We start from the raw sequence: 21,878 nt of genomic DNA, 5'->3' as shown, positions 1-21,878 counted from the left end.
AGATATCTGAATCTTTTCAATGCAATTGTAAATGGGATTGGTTTATTAATTTCTTTCTCTAATGATTCCTTATTATGTAGAAATATAATATGTATATTATTGTATATTATTGTATGTGTATAGAAATGCAACAAGACTTTTTGTATATTGATTTTGTACCATGAAGACTTGATAAGAATGTGTATTATGCTGTTCTTGGGTGTAGGTCAAGTTGGGTGATTCAGATTTTCTATGTCATTACTGATTTTTAAAAAATATTTTTAAAATTTTTCAGTTACAGTTGACATACAATATTATATTAATTTCAGGTGTATAACATAGTGATTAGACATCTGTACAACTTATGAAGTAATCACCCCAGTAAATCTAGTACCCATCTGACACCATACATAAAAGTATGGAACATTTCATGAATTTGCGTGTTATCCTTGCATAGGGGCCATGCTAATCTTCTATCATTCCAATTTTAGTAAATGTGCTGCCAAAGTAAGCACTCCTACTGATTTTAAGCTATTTGTTCTATCAGTTATCAACAGCAGTGTTAAAATCTCTAGCACTAATTGTTAATTTGTGCATTTCTAATTTAAGTTTTATCAAATTTTTATTCATATACTTTAAGTTTCTGTTATTAGATGCATGCAATTTAGGTTTGTTATAGTTGATGATTAATTTTGACCTGTTTATCATTATGAAGTGGCTTTATCTATAACAATATTAATTTCTCTGAAGTCTGCTTTTTCTAATATTGCCATTTAAAGTTCCTCTTCATTAGTATTAGCATAGTATATTTTCTTTTATCCTTTTATTTTTACCTAATTTATGTCTTTAAATTTAGAATAAGTTTCTTGTAGACAGCATGTAATTGAGTCTTGCTTTTTATCTACTCTGACAGTCTCTGCCTTTTAATTGGAGTATTTAAACCACATACATTTAAATTGAATGTGATTATAATACGATTGGATTTAAATCCATCACCTCGTTCTCTATTTATCCCATCTTTCTTCTATTTCTCCCATCTCTTCTTTGTTCTTTTTTCCCTGTTTTCCTGATTCTTTGCATTATTGAGAATAGTTTTATGATTCAATTTTAGCTTCTTTATTGGCTTGGTAGCTATTCCTCTTATTTTTTAATTTTTAGTAGTTAATATAGGGTTTATAGTATAAATAGTTAACTTATCACAGTCAACCTTCAAATAGTATTAAAACATGGCATACACAGAATAAGAACTGTACAACAGCATACTTCTGCTTTTTCTCTCCCATCTTTTGTCATACAATTAAGTAGAATACATAGTAATCTCCAGAATATAGTTACAACTAATGCTTTAGAAAGTAAATTATCTTTTAAAGAGAGAAAAATAATAAAATAAGTTCTTTATATTTATCCTCATATTTACTATGTATGGTGCTCTTTATCTCTTTATGTATATCCAGATTTCTGTCTGGTATCATTTTCTTTCTACCTGAAGGATTACTGGAACATTTCTTATAGTACCAGCTTAAAGATGACAAATTCTCTCAGCTTTCATAAGTCTGCAAAAGTCTTTACTTTTGCTACGGTTTTTGAGAGATATTTTTTTCTAGATACAGAATTCTTGATTGTCACTTTTTTTCTTTCAGTGATTTTAAGATCTGACCCCATTCACGTTTGGCTTACATTCTTTGTAATGAGTTGTGAGCTGTCATTATTTTTTCTTCTGTATGTTATGTCTTTTCCTCTGACTGCTTTTAAGATTTAATCATTGATTTTTTTAGCAGTTATATTATTATGAACCTTGGTGTTGGTTTTCATTTTGGTTTGGTTTGGCTTTTTGTGTAGTATTTGTTTGAGGGTCCTTTGAACTTGTTTGATTAGTGACCTTAAATTTTTCATCAATTTGGAAAATTTCCTGGCTACTTCTTCAACTCCCTCCATCCCACATTTCCTTCTGAGACTCTGACTATACATATATTAGGCAGTTTGATATTTTCTCACAGCTCACCAGTTCTCTATTCATTAGTTTTTCAATCTATTTTTTCTCTGTGTTTCATTTTGATTAGTTTCTATTGTTTTTTCTTCAAGTTTACTATTTTTTATTTGACAATATCGAATCTGCTGGTAATCCCATCTGTTATATTTCCTATATTATATTTTTCATCTACAGAAATTTGATGTGGGCTTATTATATCTGCCATTTTATTATTATTATTTTTTTTATCATTCTCATGGTTTCCTCTACCTTCTTGATCAAATGGAGTATTTGTATAATAGCTATTTTAATGTCTTTGTCTACTTATTATATCATCTATGTCATTTTGCATCTGTTTCTATTGTTTGTTTTTTCCCTGGGTATGGTTCCGGCTTCTTTGCATTCTTGGTCATCTTTTTTGGACATCAAACATTGTGAAACCTGCAATTTTTGGTGTTGGATTATTTGTATTTCTTTAATTGTTTGGGCTTTTATTCTGGTACCTTGTTAAGGTACTTGGAATGGCTGATCTTTTTGAGGCTTGCTCCTAAGCATTGTTAGGATGGCTGATCTTTTCGAGGCTTGCTCCTAAGCATTGTTAGAATAAACAGTCTTTATTCTAACAATGCTTAAGCATTGTTAGAATAAACAGTCTTTATTCTAACAATGCTTGCTCCTAAGCATTGTTAGAATGGTTGATCTTTTTGAGGCTTGCTCCTAAGCATTGTTAGAATAAACAGTCTTTATTTGGGGGCTAATTTGGCCCTACTACTGAGGCAATGACTTTCTGAGGTCTCTACTTTATGCTCTCACATTTTTGGAGGTCCTTCCATTTGGACTGATGGAAAACGCAAGGGTTTACAGCCCTGTGTGAATTCTGGAGGTGCTTTGTGTACTATTTTCTAATGGTTCTTTTTTTTTTTTTTATCCTTAGTAGTTTACTCATATGCATGTATAAATCAGTACTCAGTCAAAGACCTAAGGACCCCCTCTTCAATTCTTGTGAGCTTCCCCTTTTTTTCTGTGCAGTTTCCTATTTTCTGGTTTTCTGCCCTGTAAATTTTAGTTGCCTGGGATTTACTGAATCTCTGTCCTTTCAACTTAGTAAAACTAATAGGGGTTTGTTTGGGTTCTACCTCTCAAGGTTGCAGCCTGGAAACTCTTTCAAGGCAGTGAATTGGAATACTTGGAGGGTTTACTTTATTTCCTTTCTCTTGGGATCACTAGCTTGTGCTGCTTGTTGTCTAGTATCTGAAAACTTGTTTCATATATATTTGATTGTTTAATTGTTTAAGGCAGGGCAATGATGTCCTGCTATTCCATCATGTCAGGAAGCAGAAATTCAGACATGGCTTTTTAAATACTAATTTTGAGTTTTGGAAAATTACCTGTATTCTCTGATTATCTCTCCCAAATCTGGCATGACAGCAAGTGAAATGTATTTAGTCTCACCAGGAATTAGGACAATACAAATTAAAACTTTGGTAATAATACCTACCTGGAAGATGTAGGAATTTAATGAAATAACATATGTATGATTAGAAAACATATATTATATACATATAATATATATGTACTGTATAAATATATATGACTGGAATCACTGACATATAGATGCAAATCCAATTTTATACATCTTAGGTTTGGGTTTCCTACAACACACTCAAGTAGAGATTTAGAATAGGCAGCTGAATAATATATATGTGATGCTCAAAAGAAAGATCTGGGCAAAGATATAGAATTCTGAGATATCAGCATATACATGAAGTAGTATATGAAATTACCTAGGGAGATAATGAGATAAAATGAAAACTAAAAGGGTATACTAATACTAAACCTTGAAGGCAGGACATTTGGCTTTAAATTATGGTAAACTAAGATAATTTGTATCTACCTTCCTATTGAAGATAAATAAAAAAGCTAGGTAAATTATAAATGTCTTCTTAATATCATAAAACAGCTAATTTAGTGAGGAAATACAAGGCAAGATATTGGAGAGGGCTGGGGCCCAGAGAGGTGCGCCATTTAAAAACACTTTAAAAAAAAAATGAGGTATTTTGACATATAGCATTCCATTAGTTTCAGGAGCACTTTTGTCCCAGGTATGTATGCCAATCCTAAGAAGGCAATTGAGAGACTAAGCTGAACTTTTAGTAGTGTTGCTTGGCTAGAGGAATGAGGGTTGGTAGATGGTACTCACCAACAGTGACAGTCCCAACTTTGGCCTAGGGCCATGATGGTCTGTCATCTGAGAGAAAGGGTTTGGATTGTGGTCTTCTTTCCAATTACATGGTAGTGCAGCAAATCACACATCTTGGTCCTTCACTGCTGACCACCTTGAGCACCTGGCAGATAACAAAAATTCTTTGTGGAGGAGGTTAAAATCATAACAGATTTCAGATGATTTCTATAAATAAAATTTTGAGCACAATGTTCTGAACACAAATAAAGATACGGAGACGCTCAAAGAGACAAGGTGCCATTAGAACCAGCAAGTAAAACAAATAGCAGAAAAAGATACAGAGGGACTCAAGAAATTGAATTTATCAGGCACAGACTTTGTAAAACAACTATGATTACAGACAAAATCAAGCTTGAAAATTTTAGTGGGGAACTGTAAACTATAAAAAAGTGACATAGCAGATGCAGGGAAAGGAATTCCAGAAGTAAAAATGTAATATCAAATTTTTAGAAATTGGTTTAGTGTTTTAGTCATAATTGAAGAGAGAATTAGGTGCTGAAATAAATTTCAGAAAAAACTATTCAGAATGAGGCAAGGAGTAATTAAAATGTAGGTAATAAAGTATAAAGAACAAGAGACATATCAGATAGAGTGAGAGGATCTAAAATTTTTAATTGAAGACCAGAAGAAAAAGAGAAAGAATGGATCTAGACAATATTTTGAAGAGATGATTGCTAATAATCCCCAAATTCTAGAAGCCCTGCAAAGCCCAAGCAGAATGAATAAAATAGATCCTCATGATATACATAAAAATGAAACTTTAGTATATCAAGACAAAAGGAAAAATCTTAAAATAGCCAGGAAAAAAAAAAAAGACATTTTCAAGGTGCTGTGAGAAAATGAGCACCACCCTGGAAATACTTCAATAATGAAGGCAAAATACATTTTCAAGAAAAATAAAAGATATTGTCAACAGCAGATAAGCAGTAGAGAACATTCTAGAAGTGTTCTTATGTAATGCAGAAGAAAGTAATCTTACATGAAAGATCAGATGCAAAAGTGATGGAGACCAAAGAAAATGATAATTGTGAAGATAACCCTAAAACACATTAACTGTGAAAATAGGGGGTGTGAAAAAAAAAACCAATAATAATATTTTGTGGATTTGCAATGACACAGATGGACCTAGAGGTTATTATGCTGAGTGAAATAAATCAGACAGAGAAAGATAAATAGCATATGATTTCACTTATAGGCGGAATCTAAGGAACAGAAAGAGCAAACTAATCAAAAACAGACTCACAAATATAATGGGCAATTTGGTGACAGACAAAGGGGAGGGGGATTGGAGAGCTGGGAGAATGAAGTGAAGGGTTACAGAAGTACAAATTAGTAGTTGACAGTTGGTCATGGGGAGCATGGCAGAAGGAATGAAGTTAGCATTAATATGATGGCTAGGTGGAGGGGTAGGGGAGGGAGGAAACAATTAGTGGGATCATTTTATGAATTATATAGATGTCTGTCCAACATACTGTATATTTGAAACTAATTTAAATTAATAATAATAATAATAATATCTTGTGGCATTTAAATGATACAGAATTACAGTACATGACAATTACAATATATGTGCATGTGTGCGTATGTGATAACATTAAATTATTTATAGACTCTTCCCCAGGTTGATAATAAACGTAACAGTATAAGCTTTTGTTAAGTAAAGGTGACTGTGCTAATTTCTAAGGTAAGCACTAAGAGATAAAACAGAGTGTGATCACAATGATATGCCACATTGCACCTATTTGGATGACTATAATAAAAAAGACATAATCTAAGTGTTGGCAAGGAAATGGAGAAATTGAAACCTTCAGATTTGCTGAAAGGAATGTAAAATTTTGCAGCCACTGTAGAAAACGGTTGACTGGTTCCTCAAAAAGGTAAACAGAGAATTACTGTATGATGCAGCAATTCCTCTATTAGATATGTAGACAAAAGAATTTAAATCTCTTCCTTTTTCATTTCTACACAGGAATTGCTGGGTCATATAGGGACTCAAATGATACTTCTCCATGAATGCTCATAACAGTATTATTGATAGTAGCCAAAGGTGGAAAGAACCTGAGAGTCCATCAAGAGATGAATACATAAATAATTTTAGAATTTTAGAACTCTAATTCAGTTCTGGGAATTTCTTATTATTTCTTTCATAATTTATTTTCTCCATATTCTTTTTCTCCCTTTCTGGAACTTCTAGTAGATGTTTTACTTCTAGGATTGACCCTCCAGAACTCCTACGTTTTCTCTCATATTCCTTTTCCTTTTTGTCTTACATCCTGGAAGATTTTCTTGCTTTTATTTTTCAACTTTTCTATTGAATTTTAATTTCAGAAATCATCATTTTAATTTCTAAGCATTCTTTTTTGCCTTTTTAATGGCATCCTCCTCCTCTTGTAAGGATGCAGTATAATTTTTAATTTCTGAGAATATTAGGGATTTAAAATATTTTTCCCTTTCTGTTTGTTAAATTATCTCTACTCTCTATAGTCGTTTTTAAAAAAAATGTTCATCTTGGTCTCCTTCATGTTACAAGTTATCCTGAAATATCTGACATATCTTGGTTGTCAAAAAATATTTCTAAATGATATAGTGTAAAACTAAATGTGAAGTCTGTGTAAAAGGGTGGTGTGTACTGCCAGGCAGGTGTAGGCAGGTGGAGCCTATAAGTATTCAAATGTGAAGTATTTAGTGTGGGTTGTCACACCAGCTGTTCTAGTCTCCTCAACCGGTTCAATCTGTTTCTTTTCAGAACTCCCTGCCTTTGTTTTTAGCCTAGGACTTCAAAGCCTAGATGCCATATATTTTTTACGTGGTAAAGAAAGTCAGGCAGAGGTTTGACCATGCCACATATAGACTTATGATTATAGGAATCTCTTCTTTTTTCATTTCTACATCTTTTTTTGTGGCCTCCCTTGTCTTTGATTTGTGTCCTTAGCCTCTGGTGTATTCTGCAAGGTGTATCAGCTTCCTCATCGGTGCAGCCCCTCTGGTAGTATTTTATGGTATAGCTCTTCTTTCACTCTGCAACAACAGTCACTAGTTCTCTATCTGCTTTCTGTCTTTCAGATATTTGGTAAAACAGCTTGCCTGCTGCCATTTTTTTAGTGTTTTGGGTTTCTACCTTTTTGGTTATGTTATCATTTGTTGGGGTGACATAGGGGATGATAAACACATATGGCCAGTCTTATTTTCTAACGAATGGGAACATTTAGTTTAATAGTTTTTTAAAGAATATTTTCTGTATGAAGATCCTTTTAAATGTACATCTTTGAAGAAAAAATGCTATAACTTTAATATTCTGAAAAATGAACTTAATGTTGAGATGTTTAAGTAACTTTGATTCAGTAGGTGGCGCTCTTTCCTAGTTTAACCGCAATCCTAAATTAGTGTTTGAACAGTTCAGAGAAGAAAGATTTTATTTATCCTTATAATCCAAATAAATGAGGTTTCAGAGTTTGGTCCTTATCAACTTTGAGAATTTATTTTTTCAGAACTCAAAAAATTTGAGCAAATTTCAAAATAAAGACATTAAACTAAAATCCCTAAATAATCTTTCCAAATTTCTGAAACAGCGTAATAGTGATTTATGCTTTATTAAAACTTCAAAATAATTAAAATCTTACCAGAAGCCCTAACTACGAAAAGCATTCAGAGTCAAGTTGTTAAATTTTTAAAAATCTTTTATTACATCAAGTTTCATTTCATTCTCTTCTTCCTTCATCTATATATATATCCTTACGTCTAAATATTTTGCAAATATATCAATATTATTTCATAATCTATAAACTAAATAAAGCACATTTTGTTTGCAACCTTGTAACCCAAAATCATAGTCGATATACATGTTAGGCAATTAAACGAGTACTAATATAGTTTAGGGAAACATTTGGTGTTTTGGAAAAGTTTACATGATCTGCAAGCAAGTAGATGGAAACATCTTTACTTCCTGTTCTGAATTTGCAAATAATTTACCAGTATGTAAATCATTCTTGAAATTATAATAATCATAGGGTTTGCATAAAAGTCTTATTAGGTCTGAGACCAACCACGAAATGTTGGAGCTCTAAGGGACTTTGGAAGTTATATAAGCTAACTTTTAAATGATCAAAAACTTGTGGACTTTTTTTATTGTTAACCCTTTAGAAATTATCGATCTTAAAAACAATAAAGATCTTAAAAAGCATTTCAAAAAGAGTTAAAAAACTTTGTAAAAGTTCTGTGGTAAACCTATGACCAATTTTGACCAAATAGCTAAAAATACTGGTAATTAACAGGCTAAACGATTAAATAATTGTCAGTCAATCCGGACACCTCAGTTGTGACACTAGGCTTACATTAGCAGGGCGATGGTAGCTTTCTCTTTCATTTTTTTACTGTTCTATTTTAAAAATATACTTTCACAGAACCAGATGGCCTCAAACATGCCCAGAATTTGTCCAAATATCCAGAAATATTTCAGGATACTTGAAGTTTCAAAAGCTGGTTTACAAAATTCAACGCATTTTTGTTAGTCCATAATTTGTTACCTCAGTTTTTCAGAAATAAAGCCACTTATATAGTATTACTGCTCATTAATTCAAATATATCTTGATTGCATTCCAAAGACAATAAGAGAAACTTAAAAAATGATAAGTACTCATCAAAATTGTAGTCTTTTGAGGTCATCCTCCCACCAAATGGCTCCTCAGTTTTTCAAATTCTATGATTCCATTGACTTCAAAGTAGTTTAGTAGTAGGAAATAAGTGCTCTGTCTAGTGACGCTTCACTCTCTGTTTTTCCATTTTTCTATCTCTGTCTCTCTCTGTATGTACCATAATAAAGATTATTAATTTTCAAAATAAACACAGTCTCTATTTGCAATCTTGTAACCTGAAACCAAATTTTATATGTAACACTTTAATGAAGACCTGTACTGCCTCAATTAAACCAGCAGTGTTATGAAATCGATAATATTTTCCTTTCAGTTTCAAGTTCCACTGACATCTTGGTACATTAAGTAAGAAAGTAAAGTGTTGTGAATCATTAAGCATTCTGACCAGTACATCATTTAGATCCTTTAAATTCATCCTGAGACTTTTCATCTGAAGAAATAGTTCAGTAAATATTTCCAACAATTTCCCAAGATTTCCCTATCTCATTGTATTGAATCTCCAAACTGCTTCATTTGCTTCCAAAGAGCTCACAAAACTGACTACATATTCAGTGACTTTCACTTGCAAATTTTATACAGTTGTGAAGTGTACAATGAATGGTAGGCATGCCAGTCTTTCCCCCTGACCTTCATAATTTGTAGAAATTATTTCTTTTCCCATTTATTGCAGGTGACCCATTAATTCCATGTTTAGGGCAAGCTCCTCAAATTCCTGCCTACCAGATAGTTAGGCATTGCTGGCCCACGTTGCAGGGTAAGTTGATAAACATTATTTTGCTATAGTTTCAGGCAGACAGAATTTGGTTTGGACTGTATGTTGGAGTGTACTGATCTTTCCACAGGTGAATAAAATTAATTTTTGGAACAGTTCAAGTAATTAGATTAACATTGAGGATTTCTGATTTCTCAGTGGCAAAATTGAGAGTAGAACCCCAACCTCCTTATTCAGTAAGTTCAATAAATATTTATTGAGTGGTATTTTTCTACTAAGGAGAGAAAGACATTATATATTTTTTCGATTTTAGTTTTCTGGGAAAGACAGGTATGTATGTAAATAATTATAATACTTATAATAAAAGTATATACCAAGATTGAAGAGAATATAAAAGTGGAAGTGAATATTAGCTCCAGCATGGGAGTAGGAGAGAGAGATTAAGGAAATGCTTCTTGGAGAAGGGCTTTGAGGAATAGATAAGAGTTTGCTAAGAAGATAAAGCAGGGGAGTAGGAATAGGAGGAGAGGGGGAGGGTATTTTGCAACAGAAGGAATTCTAGGTGAAAGGGCAGAGAGATATTGGAACAGTATATTTTTTCCTGAAGAACTATAAGACATTTGAGTTATTCTGAAATGCTGAAGTCTAAGTGCAGAGGTGGGGAATAGGATGAGAAGGGGTGGTATGAAATAGCTCTGCAGAATCTGGATTTTGAAGATCTTTATTTGCCAAGCTAAGGACTTAGGACTTTATCCTGAAGGTGATGGAAGATCATTGAAGGAATTTAAGCAACTTATGTCAATCAGTTTCTGCCATATTCTGGTAGTGGTTTAAAGTTGAAGCGGGGGAGAGGTGGTGATAGTGGCAGAAGCAGAAGCATAGAGATCAGGAAACTATTCTACGAAATTCAGGTGAGAGATATCTCCCACCCCAATAATCTACTATTATTTCTCTAAATAGAACCTCGTCCTACCTGTCCTTTCAGTCTCATGCCTTTTCTGCTCTGGGCTTCCTGTCTTTGATTTGTTGCCCATCTAATATTTGCCCTGCCATCATATTAGTGACTATTCTGATTTTTCCAATCTCTCTCTCCTAATTACTCTTTACCCAGTCATTTCAAAATCCTGATATCTTAGTAGATGGCCTTACCTCGTGTTTCACAGAGAAATCAAGGTCATTCAATGAGCCAAGGCCTCAATATTCCCCCTGAAGCTAACAAACTTAATTGATTTGTACAATCACTTCCTCTTCCTCCTTACCTGTTTCAGTAAAAAGACTATCCCTCTCCTATCCAATGTAATTCTTCCATCTGAGCTTTGAGTCAATCCCATTTCCTCTACCTCTCTTGAGCATCCTTTTATTTCCATTATCTTTCACCTCTCATTTTTTGCTGGCTTTTTTCCCTTCGGCATAACTTTCTTTACTCCATATCCTTCTAGATATGTGTCTGTCTTTACTACCAATTTCATGAAAAAGTACTGGTCCTTGTCTAACTACACTGTTCAGTCTTTTCTAAACCAGGACTTCTCAACTGAATTATTGCCATTTGGGGCCAGATAATTCTTTGTTGTGGGGGCCTATTCTGGCATCGTTGGATGTTTATTTAGCAGCACCCCTGGCCTCTATCCATGATATGTCAGTGGCATCTTCCCAGTTGTGACAACCAAAAATATCTCTGGACATTGTCAAATAATCTGTATAGGTCAAAATCACCCCAGTTGAAAACCTGTTCCAAAATGTAGGACAGTTGCTGAAACTGCTTTTGTTTGCAGATCTCCTATTGCCATACTAATGGACATTTCATATTATTGATCACCCACTTTGATATTGAAACTCTTTTTCTTACTTGGACTGTTATCTACTTTTCTTGTTTTTTCTTCCGTTTTCCATTCATATCCTTCTGAAACTTCTTTTCACTCTTCACCTCTTAAAATATCAGACTTCCCCAGGTATCTGTTTCTTCTCATTATATTCTGGGTGACCTCATTCAAAGTTTTTGCTTTGGCTATCACATATAAGTTAATGAGTCCAAATTTCTAGATTCGGCCCAGACCTCCTGAGTTCCAGACCCATATATTCATCAGCTTACTGGAATCTCCACTTTGGGTAAATGTTAGACACCTCAAACTCAACTTGCCCAGTAAAGAAGTAATCGTTTCCTTTCTCTCAACCTCCTCCCTTGTGCTGTCCTCAACCGAAAGTCCCAAACCCCAAAATGTGTGTTTTCAAGCCCTTCTTGAGTGAGTGGCACCATCACCCTATTATTCAGTCTTCTAATCTCTTGATTCTGTCCCTTCTCATTCTCATTTCTACCATTCTCCTAACTTTTTAAGTGCTATTCCAGCTGGCCTTTGTCCTTCTACTCTTGCCTCTCTCGAATTCACCTTCTAGTTTGCTTATAAAATTGGATCTCTAATAGTCAAATCTGATTGTTATTCCTCTGATTGATTTCCTTTAATGATGTCTCATAGGTTTAAGTATAAAATAGTTCAAACTCCTAATCTTAGCAAAAATAGCCTTACTTAATCCAATGCTATCTACATTTCTTCCCTCGTCTCTTGATAGTTTCCCTGCATGGCACATTCAGTAGTTTCTAATAGAGAATTTGTTTAATGCTGCTTCAGGAACAGCATTCTGTACCTTAGCATGTGCTGATCTTTCTGCTTGGGATCCCCTCTCTATTTGTTTTATTTAACTGTCTTCATTAATGTTGCAAAATTTAGTTTAAACTTCACCTCCTCTTGGTTTGACTACAGTTTCCATCTTTGTGTTCTCAGAGCACTATTACATCATCCTATCCCTTCCACATTATAGTGTGAATAATAGATTTGCTTTCTGGGTCTCATAAAACATTGCAAATAAGAGTGTGATTATGTAGTTAGTACTCACAGTGCCAAGTACAATGTCTAGCACATTGTAAGTACTTGATAAATGTATATTAAACAAAGGAGTATTGAAGATACTAAAGACCTAAAGATGCAGAGTATGCAGAGCAACGGGTTGACTTTTGATATTTGAGCTATTTCAGAAGCAGAAGTGGAAGGACTTATATGTTGATTAGAGGTAGGGAATGAGGAAGAGGGAGTAATCAAAGATGACCTTTAGGTTTCTAATTAGATAACTTGGTCCTATTGGCTGAGGCAGGAAAGACTGAGATTGAGCCAGTGTAAATACAATATACCTGCATTTATTTATTTATTTTGGACATGATGTGTTAGAGATGCCTGTGGGAGATTAGAGTCAAACTGACATATCCAGTAAACAGCCTTTTGGGTCTATATCAGTCTGCACCGTCCAATGGAAATATAATATGAACTATAAACGTAATTTCTAGTAGCCATTTTTAAGAAGTAAAAGGAACAGGTCAAATTAATTTTAATAGTATATTTTATTTAACCCTGGTGTTTCTCAACTGTACTATTAATATTTAGGGACAGGCAATTCTTTTCTGTGGTCAGCTATCCTGTGCATTGTAGGATGTTTAGCAGCATCCCTGGCCTCTTATTAGTAGATGCCAGGAGCTACACACACCCCGCTCCAAATTGTGACAACCAAAATGTCTTTAGATGTTGCTAAATGTCCTAGGGGGGGGAGGGGAGAAGGGCAAAATCATCCCCACCTGAGAACCATCGATTTAACCCTATATATCCAAAATATTATTTTAATGTGTAATCAATGTTAAATTTTTTGAGATTTTTATAATTTTTATATTGTATCTTTGAAATTGGATGTATATTTTTTACTTATAGCATTTCTCAATTTGTACTTGCTACATTTCACGTGCTCAACAGCTATATGTGTCTAGTGCCTACTTTGAGGAGCAGAGGTCAAGAGCTTTAGAAAAAAGGTTAGGTCTAAAAATATAGGAAATATAGGTCTGTAAATACATGACTTTGAGAAATTATGAGTCTATAGCAGTTACAACCATGGCAGTAGATAAGATAGTCTTGGCAGAATTTTATATTCAGAGCAAGAAAAGAGGAGGATTGAGGGAAAATCCGAGTCCAATGCTCTTCCAGTTTCCTCGTACAGCCTTCTACCCTTTCTTCTTATTTTTAAATATCTTCTTTACTGAACAAAATGGAGAACATGAGTGATGACAGAGGGAGGGAATTAATATCTATCAAACACTCAATTGGTGAATAATGTTTGAAGCATTATGTAAGCTGTCGTATTTACTCTCACAAGATTTTTTTCAGTAAACAATGTTATCTCAATTTATAGAGGAGGTAACATTTTTTTGGTTTTAGATATGCTTTTATTTTTTTATCGAGGTATAATTGACTACTTTTTGGAAACAGATTTATAAAGGTCTAAGATGTCAAACAGCTAACTGTCATCACTGGGATTTGAAATGAAGTCTGTCTGATTCCAAAGCTTACATCCTCCTAATGCACATAACGAAGCATTTGCTACCTACTGCTTTTTATAAAATAATTAAGAAGGCACGTGTGATTCTACAGCCAATTTCCAAGATATGTATGACACTTTTGATTTTGGTATTTTAAAAATTATTTTATTATTTTTTGGTGACATTGGTTAATGAAATTCAGTAAGTTTCAGGTGTACTTGATCCGATTTTGGAAGCAAATTCATCTTAATGGTGAGGTGCCATGAGCTTTGTCATCAGGGAATATGATTTGGGTATCACTTCCTGCGAAAGACAACTAAACCATGATATTTTTGTTTAATTACACCGTAAGTATGGTCAATAATTCTGTAGTACAGTTACAAAAACACTAGCTAAGATATAGTCAGCATTCTGCTTAAACATTGAACGCACAATCATCAAGGAAAACAAAATACTGCAACGAGTTTCACGACACCACTCGGTTTCGCGGACAGACTGATAAAGTGAATACAAGGGGGCAGGGCCGGGGTAGAAGGGGCGGGACAGAGAGAAAAAAGAATCTGAGCAGGCGCAGAAACAGATGTTAATAGAGGCGTGAAGGCTTCAGCGCTCTCACTTTCCGAACTGTCGTAAAGCCCCGGAGTGTCGTGCTCTCTTGGTAGAGGAGGGATTGGTAAGGCGGCGGCGGCGGCGGTAGCGGCAGAACAGCAGCAGTGGCGGCGACGGTGGCGAGGTGTTCGGTGCGAGCAGCATAGAAACGCCCGCAGCTTCGGGGAAGGAGTTCCTGTGGGACCAAATTAGGCATTCCGAACCCAAGCCGGGTGAGCTGGGCCGAACCAGGCGCTGCCGCTCGTACACTTGCGGTGGCAGTGACAGACGCTGCTCTTGACTATAGGGGCCTATTAGGCCGAGATCTGAGGCGCAGATCACTGGCTCTCGACACATCTTTTTCCACGCTTATATCCCCTGTCTTCCTTCCGGGACCAGTGATTTTAGGACCCTGGGAAGAGGGTGGCTAATGATTAAGGTGAGGGGGCCAGGGGATCGATTGAAGCCGCGCGCGCGCAACGGGGAGGGGCCGGCCTGGAGGGGAGAAAGAGGAAGGGCTGCGGCCGCGGAAGGCTGGGGTCGGCCACCGGCCGGTTATTGCTCGCTGCGTAGTGATTTAGGGTCTGGGTCTCCGCAGAAGATTTTATTGTGTTTGAGCAAAGCATTCATCTGCAGACACACCCACACCCCACACAGTAAGAGAGTGTGGGTGAGGGGATTTCTTTTTCGACTCTCCCTAGAGTCTTAGGATGGGGGCTGAGGGCCGAGGCGTGGGAGTGCGATTTGACAATGGGGTGATGAAGGTAGTAACCCGTACCCGGGATGTTGGAGGACGCTAAGTCAGCCCTGACGGTTGGGGAGTTGCCTTCTTATGTGATCAAGGAAACGTCGTCCGCGAAACAGCAGAAATACAGAGCTTGTTAGATTTTGTATAGAGTTGGCTTGGTCATTAAAAAAGAAGCTTGATATTTTTATTGTCCTTGGATAATTTATCAGTCAGTGGCAATGCTGTAGTGGAAATAGCTGTTCTATACTGCAGAAATAGAGGGTTTTCTCAATAGTTGTTAAGCAGGTTATAGTAGATCTTTACAGGTACTTGTTAACGCAAGTCTAAGTTTTAACGTTTAAAAAATACCAGGAAGTATAAGGTATTCGTTTAATTCGTTCATGTTTGTACTTGGAGTGACTCCATTGTTTTGTATGCTTTTCTGTTTCTTTATGTACAGTATGAATTTAGGACTCTGGAGTCGTAAGACGCCAGCTGACATAGACCTTATTTTATAGTTCTTAAAGCTTTTGAACCTGACTTAATCCAAACTTCATTTCATGTGGTATTTTAGGTTTAATTTTCTAATTTTGGGGACCTGTTCAACTAAAATGAACAGACTAGGGAAAAGATAAGCTGAAGTTCCATTTCCTTTGCCATTTTTGTTTGTGTCGTTGTTTTCAAATGTTAGAATGTGATTTCAGTATTACATAGAAGTTCTGTAACACTGGTTTTAGCTTTATTAGGGTGAACTACATTTTGATAGTTTGTTACTATGTGTTTAGTAAAAACATTCATGTCAATATAAGTAAGCCATGTTGTTTTTTATGCTAAACAGTAATCTTTGGTTGTGTTTGTGAGACAAAACAGATAGGATGAGAAAGAAGCCCTTTTACTCTGAAAAGACTCTTAAATTGTTCTTAAAAGCCTTGAATTATTTTACTTTAGTCGAGCTCTTGTCATTTAACCTTGAGCAAATGAAATCTCTCTCTTGCTTGTCTGTTTGCTGCCTAAGATTCAGAATAGTATTCTAAGAACTACTGAGGGAGTTTATGAATTGGTCTGAACAAATTATATGAAAAAGTAAGAAGAGTAGAGTCTCTCTTTGTTCATCAGGGATGCTATATATTGTTTGAGGGGATTCTCTGTTACTTTTTCCCTTTTGTTTGGTGTCTGTTGGTCATTTGTGTGTTCTCACTGGAGTTGGTTTTTGAAGAAAGATATAATCAAAATTTCATTTTGGTGAAAAATACATCATAATGGAGGTTACATCTTGACAAATTTCATTTCAGTACTTTATTTCTACAGGTAATTGAAAAATAGCTACACCGATGTTTAAAATAAGAACAAGAATAGACATTTACATGTCTAAAGCAAAGGAATAGTCAGCAGATAATCCTAAATAGTTAATTTCACTTTAAAATGTAAAATGTAGAATAAAAAACTCGTTGAATCAAACCAAGTAGATTTTTTTAGATATTTCTTTTAGTATTTTGTCAAAGAAGTGCCTCTACAACCATACTTTACTTAGAGCATAATTGTATGTGCCCCTGTTTTGACTTTAATAGGGAAAATAAAGTGGCAGTACTAAAAATAAAAATGATAGTGTTAAAGTATGTTGTGACTTGACATTAACATTTTATGGGTGATATTATCTTATGAACAAGTATTGGGCTAGAGTCAGGAGATCTGGATTTTAGACCTAGCTTTGCTTGCTATTTATTAAATCTATGAATTTACTATTAACCATTCTGGGCTTCAGATCTCATCTTTTAAATGAGAAATGTGGGATAGATAACTCTAGTTTTCTCTACATCCCAAATTTAATTGATGAGATGTTTTGGTACCTATTGTTGCATTCATCATGATCCAATCTCCAGAAAGAAATTCTGTACTGAGTACAAATTCTTTCATGATATATACTGTATATTAGAAAAAGAAAACTGTGGCGAAGCCATGTTTGTTGTTCCAGGTAATGCTTCTTTTCCATTGTAGATATTACTCATGATTTAATATCTCTCATATGATACTAAAAAACAAAACTTTTGTTTTACACCTGATGATGCTCTTGAAATCATCCTGAATAACTTTTCTTTCAGAAACTTGTGATCACTGTTCAGTAAAAGTCCAGAATTACATTTGAATGCCATATACCTCTATTCTTACTTTCCTGCAGCTCACAGATTCTTGATAACAGCTGACCCAGGTTTCTACAGGTACTCAATTTAAACCATTACATGAGGAGTGAGCTACAAATGTTTAAAAACAAATACTACTGAGCTACATTTTAAATAGAGGTACTGCATTATTAGTCACTTGGTAAGTATTTATTGAATGTCTCATGTTCTTAGAATTGTTCTTCAGTGAAGAAGACACTCTGCCCTTGTGGAGTGGACAGTCTACCAGGGGAAACAATAGTTTCAAAATAGTTTTAGATAGTGTTAAGTGCCATGAAGAAAATGGGACCAGGTAAAGGAGAATGAATGGAAGCGGAGTTCTGCTATGGATTGAGTGGTTAGAGAGGGCCTCTTTTTAGAGGGAATATTTGATTTGTGATCAGTGACTGGAAAGAATCAGCCAGCCATAGTGACAATCTGAGGGAAGAATGCTGCAGACAAAGAGAACAGCAAATGCATTAAGTGGGTTTGATTCCAGAGAATCTACAAGTGAAATTGTTTTGTCTGTTAGTTTTTCGTAATTGCTGATAGACAATGAAAAAAGAAAGGTTAAAAATATGTTATGTGTAGCAACCAAATGTAATGTGTTGACCTTGTTTAAATTCTGACTCAAACCAATTGTAAAAAGGCATTTTTGAAACATTTGGGCGGGGGGGGGAATTTAGATGTAGATAGATATTGGATGATATCAAGAAATTACTGTTAATTTTGTTGGGGATGATAATGACATGTTTATGTATGAAAACCCATTTTTTAAGAGAGGGAGACTGAAGAATGAAGAAGAGAAATAAGATGTCTGGTATTTGTTTAAAAATACTTCAGAGTAGTGTGTCATCTTGATAATTGTTGGGTTGAGGTGATAGGTATGTGAGTATTAATAATACTATGCTTTCGTGAGATTTGAAAATGTTCGTATTTAGAAATGTATTTAAAATAATTTATATTAGCATTTGTTCAACGAATATGAGTGTCATATTTCAGACACTGTGTCAGTGCTTGAGTTATAACAAAGAGCGGGCCCCTTCGGCTTGCCTATGAGAAGCTTACAGTTTATTGGAGGAAGAGCTGCTCAGAGTGTACTGTTAACATTAAAGTGTAGATTTTTGTGTTTTCCTGAGAGTATACAGGGTCTACATCTTACTGTTTATGTGGTCACTTGAAAAACATTTTTCTTTTTCTAGAAAATTAAAAATTTAAGAAATTTTATATGTAGCAAGCTATGTGCCAGACCGAGTCACTGCTGTACTTATTTCACTTATTGGATGTATTATAGGGCATCAGAATAAATCATTTGTTTTTACCATCTTTTTACATCCCAATTTGCCTTTACTTAAATTTTTTTATTTCAAAATAATTTCAGACATACAGAAAAATATAAAATAGTACTGAGAACTCTTAAATATCCTATTCTCAGACTTATCAATTTTTAACATTTTGTCACCTTTGCTTTCTCATTCTCTTTTCTGAATCACTTCAGAGTAAATTGCATATATTATGCCCATTCGTCTCTAAATATTCTCCATGTCTTCTCTTGCGTTATTATAGAACAGTTATTAAATGCAAGAAATCTAATATTGATAATACTGTACCTTTATCTAATCTATAGCCCCTATTCCAGTTTTGTCAGTTTGTCCCAATAATAGCTTTTGTTTTTTAATAGCATTATCCCCATAGGAGCCAGTCCAGGATTGCAAATTGTATTTAGTTTTCATATCTTAGTTTTCTTTAAACTGAAAATAGTGCCTTAGCCTTCGTCTTTTATTACATTAACGTTTTTGAAGAATATAGGCTATATGTTTTATAGAATATTCCTCAATTTGTATTTGTATATGATATTTCCTCATAATTAGGTTCAGGTTATACATCTGTAGCCAGGGATTTTATATCTCTCTCAGGATATGATACAGAAACACATGTCATGGGTCTGTCCCTCATTGGTGATGTTAATTTTTAGCTACGTGGTCATAGTGTTGTCTGGTTTCTTTACAGTATCTAGTTATTATTTTTCCCCTTGCACCTAATAAGCAGTCTGCAGGGATAACTTTAAGATGGTGCACATATCCTGCTTCCAATTAGATCTTCTGTATCCTCACCAAATTTCTCTCCTGGATTTAGCATCCATTTGATGACTCTTGCCTGTACTGATCTTTACTTCGATAGTTGCAAATGGCTATTTTCTAACTCTTCTTTTCTTCTACCTTATCAGTAGACATTCAGTTGTAGGAAGAAGCATCCTTTTATCATCTGTTATCAGTGTGGACTTACGTACTTCCCATTTTATTCAGTGGTTTATAATCCATTACTGCCTTTATTTTTGTGATTAAATTGTCTCAGATTTGTCCAATGGGAGCCTCTTCACCCTGGCTGCTGTGTCTTTTTGACATACTCTCTCAGTGTTTTGTTTGTTTGTTTGTTTAGTATTTCCTTTCTTTCTGGCACATTAGGATGTTCCAACCTCATCTTGATCCTTTCTGTCTTAGTCCTGGAACCAACCATTCTCCATGGAGCCCTGGTTCCTTTAAGTGGGGAATCCAAGTTGCTTTTGAGTTATCTATTTTTATATAGCAATAATCTCTTCTTTCCTGGATCAGGACATCCTCTGAGAAACTAAGTTTAAATTAGAATTTGATAGTGGGTTTATATTTCCATGAAGATTTTATTTATGAAATAATTATATAAGAGTTAGCAGTTTATTTACCATAAAGTAACTATTTTATTCTATTTTTCAAAGAAGTGATTCTGATTTGATCTTAGTTGTAATCAAATGAAATAGAAGAAAAAAATAAAAGGTTTTTTTTACTTTATTTTGTGAATGTGTGGAAGTGTGGAAGGGTTTAACTACTTAATTGTTAAAATGACTTAAGGTTTACATACTTAACTGTTTTTAACTAAGTCATCAAATATTCTAATCTGAAAGAAATTGTTGCTTTTTAAGTCGCTTTTTAAATGAAAAATTTTTATTATAATATAGAATAATATTTCTATATGAGTGGAAACTCACAGGTAACATTATTCCACGCAGTTACTTTTACATCTTGATATATTTCACAGCCATTCTCTCACCTGTGGAGGAGTATTCCCTTTATTTTTTAAACCTAATGTATAAGTTTTTCCAAGCATCTTTGAATGGTTATTTTATTTATTTGTTTGTTTGTTTATTTACTTTAGTCAAGGACATTGCCAGTTTACAATCCCTTATTTTTTATGCCTACAGCACCTGGTCTTCCTAGGTGGTCTCCCATCCAAGTACTAACCAGGCCCAACCCTGCTTAGCTTCCGAGATCAGACGGGATCAGGCTTGTTCAGGGTAGCATGGCCGTAGACTGAATGGTTATTTTTGAAGCAATTAATATCTGTGCATGGTTTAAAAAGTCAGTTCCAAAAGGCTTATACTGAAAAACAGCAGTACCTGTGCAACCTCCCCTAACCCCCTAGCTCTATTTCCTAGGTGGAAATACTTTCTTAAAATTTTCTTTTCTGGTATTTACCTTTGTATTTTTAAATAGTATGCTCATATGTCTACTTGGCTACTTTTGATGTCAGTTTTTTCTTAAAAAATTATTTAATTTTTTAAGACAAAAGTAATACATGCAAAGGATACTGAATTCACAAGGTTCAAAGGGTGTACAGGGAAAATTAAGTCTCCTTGCTATTTCCCTGGTGATGTACCTCCTCTTACTATTTTATGTGTATCTGCAGAGCAGTAGTTTTTAATGTATCATCTGTGGATTCTTAAGAGGGGTCTCCAAATGTTTCAGAAGATGTGCTAGGTTGCAACAATTTCATAATAATACCAACTTCTTTGCTACTTAACTACGTTGACATTTGCACTGATGGTATAAGCACAGTATTGGGTAAAACTGCTGGCCCTGCAGGGCATAGCAAGACAGTGGCAAAAATCTGTACTAACAGCCATTATATTCTTCATCTCCACACATTTGTAGGAAAAGAAAAGGTATCATTTAAGAATGTCCTTTATGAAGCAGTAAAACGTTAATTTTAATAATCTTGACCCTTGAATACATTTCTTTTAATATTGCATGTGACGAAATGGGAAGAATGTTATAAGGCACTTCTACTGCATACCAAAGTATGATGCATGTCTTGAAGAAAAATATTTGTAATTGACTTGAAGCTGGACTAGCAAACTAGTTGCTTTTTTCAAGTTTTAAAAAAACTTGGGTATTTGTACCTATTTCATAAAAAATAAATGAAGTAAGCCTGTCACTTCAGGGAAAACAACTGAATTTATTTCCAAGATAAAATTCAGGCTTTCAAGGAAAAATGAGACTTTTGGAAAACATCTGCCATTATGAGCTCAGCAGCTTCTCAAGACCTTTCTGACGATATTGATGATGATATTAACAAATGTGATTTTTTTTGTTTTTTGGGGTTTTTTTTTTGCCATTGTTTAATGAAATGTGTCAGTGTTTGGAAGATATGTATAACTTGGTGGGCCAACTATTTTCAAATGAACCATGCAC

The 21,878-nt window shown here is 34.6% G+C and overlaps 1 protein-coding gene and 2 non-coding genes across 16 annotated transcripts in view; 1 reads left to right on the top strand and 2 right to left on the bottom strand.

The window, feature by feature from the left end:
• Positions 1-391: 391 nt before the first annotated feature.
• LOC120604756 (U6 spliceosomal RNA) lies at positions 392-494 on the bottom strand. Its single transcript, XR_005653407.1, has one exon. It is a non-coding gene; the product is annotated as a U6 spliceosomal RNA (small nuclear RNA).
• A 14,054-nt stretch (positions 495-14,548) lies between these two features.
• Positions 14,549-21,878, top strand: part of RNF111 (ring finger protein 111) — a 71,283-nt gene continuing 63,953 nt past the window's right edge. For 8 of the 14 annotated variants that reach the window (XM_039865461.1, XM_039865460.1, XM_039865458.1 and 5 more), the window contains exon 1: positions 14,606-14,929. The gene's annotated coding sequence lies outside the window, so the exon portion shown is untranslated. Of the gene's footprint in view, positions 14,930-15,021; positions 15,147-21,878 lie in introns of those variants that run through there. The other 6 variants (XM_039865465.1, XM_039865464.1, XM_039865463.1 and 3 more) reach the window with 5 other exon arrangements.
• On the bottom strand, positions 20,600-20,718 carry LOC120604638 (5S ribosomal RNA). Its single transcript, XR_005653388.1, has one exon. It is a non-coding gene; the product is annotated as a 5S ribosomal RNA (ribosomal RNA).

This window comes from Pteropus medius, unplaced genomic scaffold, assembly GCF_902729225.1.
Source record: "Pteropus medius unplaced genomic scaffold, Ma_sr-lr_union100, whole genome shotgun sequence".
Taxonomy (NCBI): Eukaryota; Metazoa; Chordata; class Mammalia; order Chiroptera; family Pteropodidae; genus Pteropus; species Pteropus medius.
The sequence above is the reverse complement of the archived record's forward strand: the minus strand, read 5'-3'. Positions and strand labels throughout refer to the sequence as shown.